This window comes from Syngnathus leptorhynchus, chromosome 12 (genome assembly GCF_054491065.1).
Source record: "Syngnathus leptorhynchus isolate UIUO chromosome 12, UIUO_Slep, whole genome shotgun sequence".
Classification (NCBI taxonomy): Eukaryota; Metazoa; Chordata; class Actinopteri; order Syngnathiformes; family Syngnathidae; genus Syngnathus; species Syngnathus leptorhynchus.
The window spans coordinates 6,339,578-6,350,540 of NC_141206.1; the positions used below are offsets into that span (position 1 = coordinate 6,339,578).

General features: G+C 40.2%; 1 long non-coding RNA gene across 1 annotated transcript in view; it reads left to right on the plus strand.

The window, feature by feature from the left end:
• Positions 1-10,963, plus strand: part of LOC147048057 (uncharacterized) — a 36,733-nt gene that overhangs the window by 11,385 nt on the left and 14,385 nt on the right. The window lies entirely within an intron of this gene.

Consider the following 10,963-nt stretch of genomic DNA (forward strand, 5'->3'; position numbering starts at 1 on the left):
TTTCCCCCCAATAATTACAGTTCCACTTACAAAGACTTGACTGCTAATTGTGTGACTTGAATGCTTTGCACCGTTATTAATTACAAGTTCCACATCAAGGACCACTTAGGGCAACGCTAAGCTTCAGCACCACGGACAGCACTTTCAGACGCACTTATTCAACTTGCCGCCTGTAGTAGTTGAAGACCTTTCTCGGTGACATCACTAATTCCTTTCTGGAAGGTTGTTTATATTTTGGGTCGGGCATGCGGACCTGCTCTGGAGTGGATTTGTGAGAGGAATGCCAATTTAGAGAAGAATGCTTGGTCTCATGTAAACTCATGTTGGATTTTTTTTTTTTTAGCATTGTGGGAACAGTGTCGTATTATCAGTTAACGATTGGCGATGCCCTGCGGCACAGCCGATTTGTGCGCAAGCACCCTAACGCGATTCAGATGTTGCACATCGCTCGCCCGTGAGGGGAAGAAATGTTTCGTCACAGCAGAGAACAATTTGTTGGATGCAGCCGAGCAGCACGTATTCTCCCTCCTCGATTTGTTTTCTCTCCCTCTCCTCTAAACTACTTAGGAAGGCTGTAGGGGATTTTTCTGGAAAAGATTCTCAACTAAATGTTGCTTGCATTTTGGGGAATTTCAGTTATTTAAAGCCCATCTGGAGAAATTGATTAAATTGAGATGAAATATTTCATATTTAAATATATATATTATCAAATTATTTTTATTATTATAAAATGGATTGATTAAATTTAGATGAAATATTTTAGATTTAAATATATATTAAAAAAATATATTTATTTATTTAGAAAAAAAAATTCTACATTCAGTCTGAATGACTCCAGACCAGCAAATGTCCAGGACTGCCCGTGGCTCCGTTGGTGATACCTTAAATGAGACTTGATTGCTTCTGCCTGGAAGGAAGACATCATTAGGGACCAGCACTTTGGCTCAATGATTCTAATTGTTTCATTGCGTTTTGGGCCGCTAGCTTTGAGCCGCCTTACAGTCCTCAAATCGCCTGTGCTTGGCAGTTAAGTTTAATTAAAGACACATTAAAGCTCTTAGACACAAAGGAGGTCTCCCTCTCTGACCACAATGTCAAAGAAATACACCAATGTCCATTCCTTAAAAGTCACTTTTTATTCTTGTTAACCACCAAACACGTTGTTTGGAAGGTTTGAGTGGAAACAAACACGGATCGGCGAGTCTACTGTGGCAATCTGAACCAACAGAAGTAAACACCTCTTTGTCAGGCCGTGTCTGAAGGTGAGCCAGATGTCCAATCAAGTAAACAAAAGATGTTTGACCATCATGACATGGAATACCGAGACTAATGCGTTGCAACGGGAGGCTTTATGAGTCACAAGATTTCATAATCGGGATCAGGCTTCTTTCATTTTGATGCAACGTGAGTCACTTCTGCAATAACGACTCCATCGGTCAATGACGATCCATCATAAATATCATCAATCATTTAAAAAAAAGAAATCAAAAAAGCTGTTTGGAAGGTCGTACGCACAACACACGGACCATCCAGATGAGCCGTCTTTCATCCCCTTGACTCCTTGTGATCCATCAGAACAAACGTACCTATGAAGGTCAGAGGGCTACAGTGTCATTTCCAATGGAGACAACGCAGAACAGTCTAGAGCGAGGCGGCTGTTCTTCCTCAACCGCCACTGTCCTCTAAAAATCGACACCGAGAGCAGATAGTTTATTTCTTAGGGCCGCCTCGAATGAAGCTGACCCGATATGAAGTCATGACAACGGGTCGGCTAATTAGACATTCAAAAGGAACCTCGCATCTGTGAAGCAGACATCTTCCCTTGACTTTTGTCTTAAAGAAACATCCGTACTGGAACGCCAGCACCACTTAAGGCCCGATGACTCTTATAATAACGCGAAAAAAATTGGACGTATGGAGCAGGTGTTATTTTATTGACTGCTGTGAAAATTCACTGATGCGACATTTCTAGTCCTATAAACATTTTTTTTTTTTTCAAACATTCCCTCGTAGTCAGTCCGGCAACATGCTAGCTCATGTTTCTTCTAATGTAAAGTCGGTTATGAATTACCCCAAGTATGAAATGTTTTGGTGCAGCTGCAAGCGTATGAATTATGATATGGTCAGCGGTGATTCATCACGTTGTGAAGTATTCTGTAACTGCTGCACTTTGGCTGGCTTTGGCTCCATTTTTTTTTTTTTTTTGCGTTAATGAAATAAACTCAGTGACCTGACAGGCTAATGAAATTTTGAACAAAATTGTGTGAGGTTACTTCATTCTTCCATCTTTTATCATATTAATAAAAACATGAACAATGTTAAGATCTTAGTTTTGGGTAAATAATGATGATTAGTTCAGAGAAAGTGGATAAATGATTATCCAGCCGGCAAGAAATTCAGTTAACTTGTGTAAACAGTCATATAAATAAAAAGAAAACAATCAATTATTTTGAAAAGCACCCCCACGATTTGTATGTTAACTGTTGTAGTGTGTGCAAGTTGTTGTAATTTACAACTTTTTGTTCATTCCGACAAGTATCCGAAAAACTGCTGGAGCAATTTCTGCACAATCTGCATTTTTTTTTTCTCCCTAACCTCAAAGCTAGGACGAATGAATCTCATTTGAATAGAATTTTGTCACGCATTTTCTGATCATTACAAAACTGTGGTTTACATCCTTGGCAGTGGACAAGCATGAAATGACTTCTGAGGTTTTTTAACTCTTCTTTAATGATATTACCATCAAATACTTTTAATACTGAGCATCGTTTGTTTCAACTGGTCTCAAAGTGAGCATAATGAAGTTTGACATTCGACATAAACTGCCACATCTGTCACAGTCCAGGCATGTTGGTTGTTAGAGAGACAAACAAACGGTATACAAAATAGGCAAGCTAGCGGTGGTAAAGGTTCGAGCTCGGGTCAACCAGAGGGAGAGAGAGCGAGAGAGGTAATTGTCTGTGATGATTGATGATTCTCATGGCATTCTTGTTTATTTCATCAGGCAGGAAATGGAAAGCGGGGGTACGTCTGTGACCAATCAGTGGTCATCATTAAAAGAGCCAGACAAGTGGCAAAACCAATCACCAAGGCGGGCAGCGCCGTTTGTGGAGTGGAAGAAACAAAATTTATAACTAGTGGATTTTGGAATCGAACACAAAGAGTTTCTGGTGGTGGCAGCATTGAATAACTGAATTCATTCATTTCTGATAATGATCTGGGATAACGTTTCCTACTTCAAGTGCTGATCCCAATTTGAGTTGTCAGGCCTCGGCAGGGTCAGATGAGGGTCAGAGGTCATGGTGTGATAGCATTATATGCCAGACAACTATTGTCCTCGCCTTACTTCGGAACAAGACACCTGCAACGTTCCGTGCGGCCAGCTTGAATTTCACGTGTCAGGTTCAAGTGAGGCGTATGGCCTCTCTGTACATGTAGCGTACACACACACACACACACACACACACACACACACACACACAACCCCCCCTCCCCCTCCCCTTTACGTGATATCACTCGGGACAAGAGAGGGCAATGAGAACTGAAAGGCAATTTAGTCTGATGGGAGAACAAACTACAGCACACAAAGCCGTGTGATGTGGTCAAGCCAGTCAACCATCCCCAAAGTATGCAAAAGAGCGACGAACTCCACCGTCTAGACACACACACACACACACACACAAAGCAAAGACGCACTCGATACAGGAGACGCAATGAACAAGCTTTTCAAAGTCATGTCACTGATGAACTTCACATTAGAAATAAGTCAAGAGAGGTTGTTTTATAGTCGAAAACGTCTCGCTTGAGAAATTGCCTCGCTCCTGCCAAGAAACAAAGAAATCTAAGTTTTCACTCTTGCATCATCTCGAAATTGTTTGCATACGTCCGCAGTGCACCATGCCATTGTCGTAACTGAATTTTTGCGGTAGACGATCGCTGTGCGGGGCAAACTCTGCAATGCTTATAAATAGCATATGTCCACATTTTTTTTCTAGTCTTAAATCTAATGTCAATAAAATAGAAGTCAGTTTCACACATAGTGGAGAGAATAAAAATAATAATCGATTCATCGTTATGAAGCTAATTAATTGTGTGAAATTCATTATTGAGGCATAATGGCGTGCACTACCCGGCTACAACCAGCAGGGGTGCTGTTTCTGGCTCAAGTTCTAAAGAAGACGATTTTCTGAGCAGTTGCGCTGTCTAAATGTAAATTTGGACTGTACGGAAAACAGTTCTCGCGCCGTCTCGTATGGAGTGACGGCCCGAGACAGCTGAGGCGCGTGCAAAATTAAACAATGTCACGAGAGACACATTAACCACCTGCCACTGTTCACGGCCGGGTCACTTTGCAAAAACAAACAGGCCACATCATAGCTGCTCGGTTGACTCAAGTACTTCGGAACGTTCTTCCCCCTGCGGATGTAAAAATTTTGGACAGATTCAAAATACGCCGCTTGGGATCAATTATTCGTGTTTTCGCTTAGGAAGGGAAAACTCACTTTAGTTGAGAGCTTTTTACCCAAAGTTGTTTATCATCTTGTACAGTTTGATAAGATAACGACGTGAGGTGAATTGAGCAATGAGCTAAAGCTTTTAGGGGTGATGGATTTTATTTTAGGGGGATGTGTGTACGCCTTCAACACGGGAGTGTTGAGACGTGTGGGTGGGCTGCGGCATGATGTCATTGCAGACATATTGTGCTTTTTATCCCGGAGAGATGGAACAAGCTGAAAAGGTTAAATGCAACTCTTATTATATGATTAAGGCGCTGTATATCTAAAATTAAGGCTGTCGCAATAAAATAGTTTTATTACATCAATTTATTGAATGATCAGATACAATTTTATTTTACTTAAAGTGTAAAAAAAATAATTTATTAAATTATATATATATTTTATTACCGATAGCTGTTTACTATTTTTGTTTGGTATTATTTCGTGATTTAAAAAAAAAAAAATCACACATGGTCCATTGTTTTCCAAACTAAAAGCAGACATTTGCCAATGTCTTCTTTTGATTAAACATAATTTGGACAATCTTTAGTCAATCGACGCGATTATGAAAATACGAGACGATTAATTTGGTAACCGATTTGTTGACGATGAATCGATTAATTTTGGCACTTCTTTATAGCTCTAGTTTTTGGTGATATAGTCACCTTTCTTTTGTTACTGAATATTTGTATGACTGATATTTAGTATGATTGCGACCTATGGAGTACATCACCATCGGGCTTTCTGTTTTTTTGTTTTTTTTTCTATCCAAGATGACTCTCTCGACTGTTTTGCAAGCCCTGAGCGCTCCTCTCTTTGTCACTCCCTCGCAGAGCCCAAGTCTTGTAAAAATCCAGCTGCGAAGACAAACTCCAGAACTTCCAGGAAAAACGCTATCAGACGCCCCTGAGCCTGGCGAACTTTGTTGATTAATTCTTTACTAACGGGCTCTGACGCTGCCGCACACGAGAGATGTGAAAACCAGCGCCATTACTCACGTCTGCTCGGGCTTTCTGCTCAGAGTCACGCCACAAAAGTTTTTGTAACGCCGACCCACTTCCAACAGGTGAAAGGAGAACATGGATGAAAATGGCAGTTGTATTTATTTCCCAGCACAAAATTAACCATAGCCAGATAAACACAGATTATTTCAACAGATCAGAACCACATGCCAAGGCCTGATGAGAAACAAAAAGGAAGGGCCAGAACTTCTCTATCTCATTCATTACCGTGAGGGCGTTCGGTCCCGGTTGACGTCGGCCGATCAAAGACGCATCGGCGGATCGGATTACCAAACATACACTAATGATGATTGCTTTTTACAGCGAGATGAAGAGCAAAGAGCCGCGGCGAGAGTGCGAAGATGAAACGCCGGCGAATGTGATCTCTAGCCCTCGGTAATATATTTTTTTTCTGGCAGTGACGTTATTCTCGTGGATGTCTCGTTACAGTAAAACGGAACATATGCATTCTTGTTTTGGGGATGGTAATTAAAGATCCTCTCGCAAAAAAAAAAGAGGACAAGTCTGTTGTGCGATAAAACTAAATGAGTCATTTTAATTATTCTCATACGGATGCTGGAAGGGAGTACCGGAGTCTTATATTAGCGTGTCGTGTAACATGGAGCTTTGTTTTGCTTCATTGTGACTCATTTCATTAGTTAAAGCAGATCAGCTTCAGGTAGTCCTGTTTTATAAAAAAAAAAAAAAAAGACTAGACTGAAGACTAATTATACTGATAATACTCGCCAGGAATGTCACAAAATGTCTCCATGGCTTGGCTAGATGTAAGAAAAATCACATCCTTGGAAGGATTAAACACTTTTAGAAAAGAAATCTGGAAGTTGGTTCATTCAATTATATTTTCATTTAATTACTGCTGTGATTTGATAAATGGGCCTAGATAAAACCTGGTGGAAAAAGTAGAAGGGATGGACCATGGATCAGTGTGAGGGGCGGGGCAATAATGTGGCTTAAGTAGGTGATTTTGGAAATATGAAGTTATGCATCTGATTTATGAAGTTTAGAATTTTTTGAAATGAGTTTTTCTTGATTTGAAAAGTCTGGCTTCTATTTTGCAGTGTTTTTATGACCGCGTAACGTGTCTCGGTAAAATATTTGTAAAAAATTTGCAGTTCCGGATGGTTTTTTTGGTTTTTCCCACACGCCGCAATCACAGCAGCCATGTCAGTGAACGTGAGTCTGTTTAAAGTCTCCAATGACTCTCAAGTGTTTAGTCTGCACGCTTTACTCCGCCATCTGCTTTACAGCTGCCTTCCTAGAAGGTACCAAGAATAAGGATTTAAAAAAAAAAAAAAAAATTCATTTGTAGTCATTTTTGCTAACAAGGAGAAACGAAGGTTGGACGCGATTAAGATTAGTTATCAAAAACAAGTCACTAACTACTTAAATGAGACTTTTTGCAGATTTGGTTCAACAGAGTTCATTTACATATTCTTTGAAATGTATTCAGGGTCGTGATGTCACTATCATCTGATTGGCTACCACATGTAGGACTTTTTTTTTTTTCTGCGATGCTGCAAGTAATTTTATTGCACAAGTCCAGTTGCTGTTTTGAAACGAGCACAAAACAAGAAGGGGCCTAAGACAGACCCTTGTCTTTGTGAAGCCAGCTTCTTTTATTCGGATCTCATTAGTGTATGCAGGTGTTCCTAATGTTGTGGCCGGTTTACAATGTTTAAAGTTCTAATGATGGATGGCGCATGTCGTAAATATTTCCTGTAGCTTCTTTGGTCTCTTGTTTTGTGCATCATCAATGCTGCTAATTTGTCCCACACATCCTTCCTGTGTCGAGCCTCTCATGTGGTCTCGCTCCTCAATTTTCTTCAACATCCAGTCATCGCTGGTGGAGTGGGCTTCCCCTGAGCCTTCATCGTCATCTGTATCTTTTCGACCTCCTCCATCCTTCTTTCCCAACTCTCGTGCCCCTTAGCTTTGTCACCGGCCTTGCTTTGAAGTGCGCTTTTAAGAGCACAATTAAACCCGCTTCTTCAGACACCGTACTCACTTCTCACCTTTTTAATAAGCTACTCATAGACAAGCGTCGTGCCCTTTTTTTTTTTTTTCGTTTGCACACCGATGCCTGTAAATTCTTTGTCTCTTGGCTGTCATCTTAGCGACTGTACTCTAACACGTGTGTTCAGAGAATGAGTGAAAACAAATAAAAGTCAAAGCAGAAGCTTTTCTGCCACTTTTGACTCATGGTGAATGTTGCTTCCGTTACTTTGATGCAAAAGTGAATCAGAGGTGACCACAGGTGGGAAAGGAGCAGGAAGCCATTAGGGGCAAGAGACCACCTAACTGTCGCTCGGCATGTGCCCGCTCGTCTTGTCACTCGGCGTGTTAGTCAACAGGTATCACGAATTGGAAAACAAGACCATTATTTTTTTTTTCTGAATTTATTACATCAATTATTATTCATTATAAATTCCAAATTACTGTATTTATTTATAAACAAGACCATAGTTTTTTCTAAATGTATTATATAAATAATTATTATTATAAAATTGAAATTATTGTATTTATTTATTTATGTTTATTTATTTATTTATTTATTTATTAATTAATGTATTTATTTATTTATGTATTAGCTAAACTCAGTCCTTTCATCAGTAGGGTTCTGAAATCCAGCCTCAGTTATTAGATGCACTTGAGATCAGGGTTCAAGTTCCTCTACATGTAGCCTCGAGCTAAACCCGACTTTTGTTGTAGTCATGGGGGCATAAAGAAGTCACTAGACACCCCCCCCCCCTCACAAAAAAAAAATCCCTTCAAGTCCAAAAGAGAGTCAAAGCGTATTTCTGCCATTCACCAGCAGAAAGTTAATCCTTCTAAGCTGAGAGACATGCAGCTCAGCCTACAGAGATTGAGAGGATATTTTAAATTCAAACACGGACATTCCCTTAATAACTTCCTCAGCAGCTCAACCTTTGAGAAGGAAAAGCGATTTCCTTTCCTTTTGTCTCTATTTTGGTCATTAATAACGCAATATTGTCCAGTGTGTCTAGCAAGGAACCACCTGGTTCCAGTTAGCCTCATCGGAACCTGATGTCGGGAGGCCGGCAGTGAGTGGGCAAGCGATGGAGGGGGGCTACAACGAGGCTGCTCAGCGAAGTAAATTGCAGGACCTTCCATTATTTGATTCTGTAGAGGCTAATTAATGACCAAATCAGGTAATTAATGTTCTTGTATGTATGGCTGCCAAATTTCAGTTAGAACTGAGGCCTATTAAACAACTCTGTATTTATCTTCCACTTTTGTTAACTCGATTTGTAATGGCATGTTGTACTTTTTAGCCATAATTGCACATTCTAATTTTTCTTTTCAAATGGCAGTTACTCCATACGACAACCATTCTGCTCCAAATTACATGCGGAAAGGATTTTAGGAGGACAGCTCGGCCATAAATCAGCAGAGTCTGAGAATAAAATATTAGCTATAATATTGACAGGAATTTGAAAAGCTTCAAATTTATACTACAAATCTTTCCAAAATCTAATTGTTTGCAGTGTATTCATGTTTGAAATATATCAAACAACGTTCCTCAGGTCCAACATCAATCATCGTAAATACTCCAAAAGTCTTTCTACTTGAGCAAAATTCGTGTCAAAATGTGCACACAAAAAATATCATTATGAAAGGAAATAAAATATGCATAAAAATATGAATAAATATATCTAAAATATTGCCATGCTGTGTCACCCTGTAGTCTCGCTCGCATATGCATACGTTTAAGTGTAACCGCATCCCACTGACCCATGTTAGCGTGACCAGCAGTACTCTGGTGGGCTTTCTGATGTCACAGCCGGCATGGCTTCTCCCAAACGGGTCGGAATGGTTCCACGGGAATGCAGTTCCATTTAGGAAATCCGCTATCATTGCAGCGGCTTCATCCAATCACTTCTAAAGGAAGAAACCGGAGATGCCAACTATCTGTGATGTCATTGTGTGAAAACACCCACAGCTATAATCAAGAGTTCCAATCGGGATGGCGAGCACACGTCGAGGCGTGCCAGAATGTACTAAAGCGTGTATTTGGGTGGGGAATTATGGCGAGCCTCTTTTGTGTTTTTCGGATCACACTGCGGCGGGCCGCAGTTTCTGTAATCAGTGAGTGTTCTCATGAGAGTCAAAAATGTTATTCTCCAGTTTGTGGGATCTTTTCAAGTTAAAAGGGATTGCGCAATTGAAAAAAAAAAATATATATATACAAGAAACCACTAAGCCTAAGAAAAAACAACCAATTAGACTTCGGAAGTGTCATTTGTTGCACATTCATGGATAGGACACCCCCACATTTTTTTTTTTTAACTTAATTAATTTTGTAGATTTTTTTGTGGGGGGCGGGGGGCAGAACCTCCCTTCTCTGCGGGCCTTCTCATCACGTCTGTTTTGTAACGCTTCATCAGCTTCTACCACGGGCCAAATGTAGATCAATCAGGCATGTTTGCATTCATATCATCTTTGATCCGCCACTTTGTCGTCAAAACCCTCAAGGAACAACGACTGCACTTAGATTTGGATTTGCTTTGATTAAGAGAACCTCGTCGTCTTTTGCCAGCAAATAAACAAAAGGCTGCAAAGTTTTTGAGCTGACTCCTTCATGTGCCCCCCCCCTCTCTCTTCCTTTTTTTTGTTGCTTTTTAGAAAAAGGTTTTTGAATGTGTTTGGGGGTCAGGGTGGGCCGCAGGCCGAGTTACATCTTGCAGCAATTAAGCCGCATGCATCTCTTGGTGTGCACCTCCACTGCGCTCCTGTTTCAAGGCCAGAACAACACAACAAAAATGAAGAGGTTTGGCCGCCCAAGTGGGAGGAGCCAACTTAGTGATCATTTAGAAACTTAATATGTACTATTTGTTCCTTGGGTTCCCTGACTGGAACCTCTTACTGGTTGGCTGACATTACTTACATGCCCAAAGGTTCCCCAGAGGCCACATGCCAAAAGCAACGTTTCCCTCTGCGGAAGGCACTTAACGTGGATTTGGTGTCCCTCAACAATTTTGAGCTGTATGCCAACACAAATGTTTCCAGAGCAACAAAGACATTATTGCCTCCTGGTGCCCCCCCCCCCCCCCCACACACACACACACACACACTAATTAGTGAGATTATAAATTTTATATTTGACTTCCCGACTATTGGATTTCTTTTATTTTGCAAGAATATAATATTGACTGCAATGATGACTCGTCAAAAATATATATAGATATTTTTTTGCATTGAAAGTTTTTTGACTAGTCTGAATATGGAATTTAAGCTTATTTTTTCCTCAATTTTGGGAATTTCTTTTCCAATTTAATTCTCATAACTGCCTTTTGTTAAAAATAAATATTCATACTATTATCACTTCTTGCAAATGGACTTTTCCCCACACAGTTCTGACTTTTTGTCTTTTACCATTTTCTAGAACATCCCCAGTTTTTCAATTGCACATTTTTTGCCTTGACA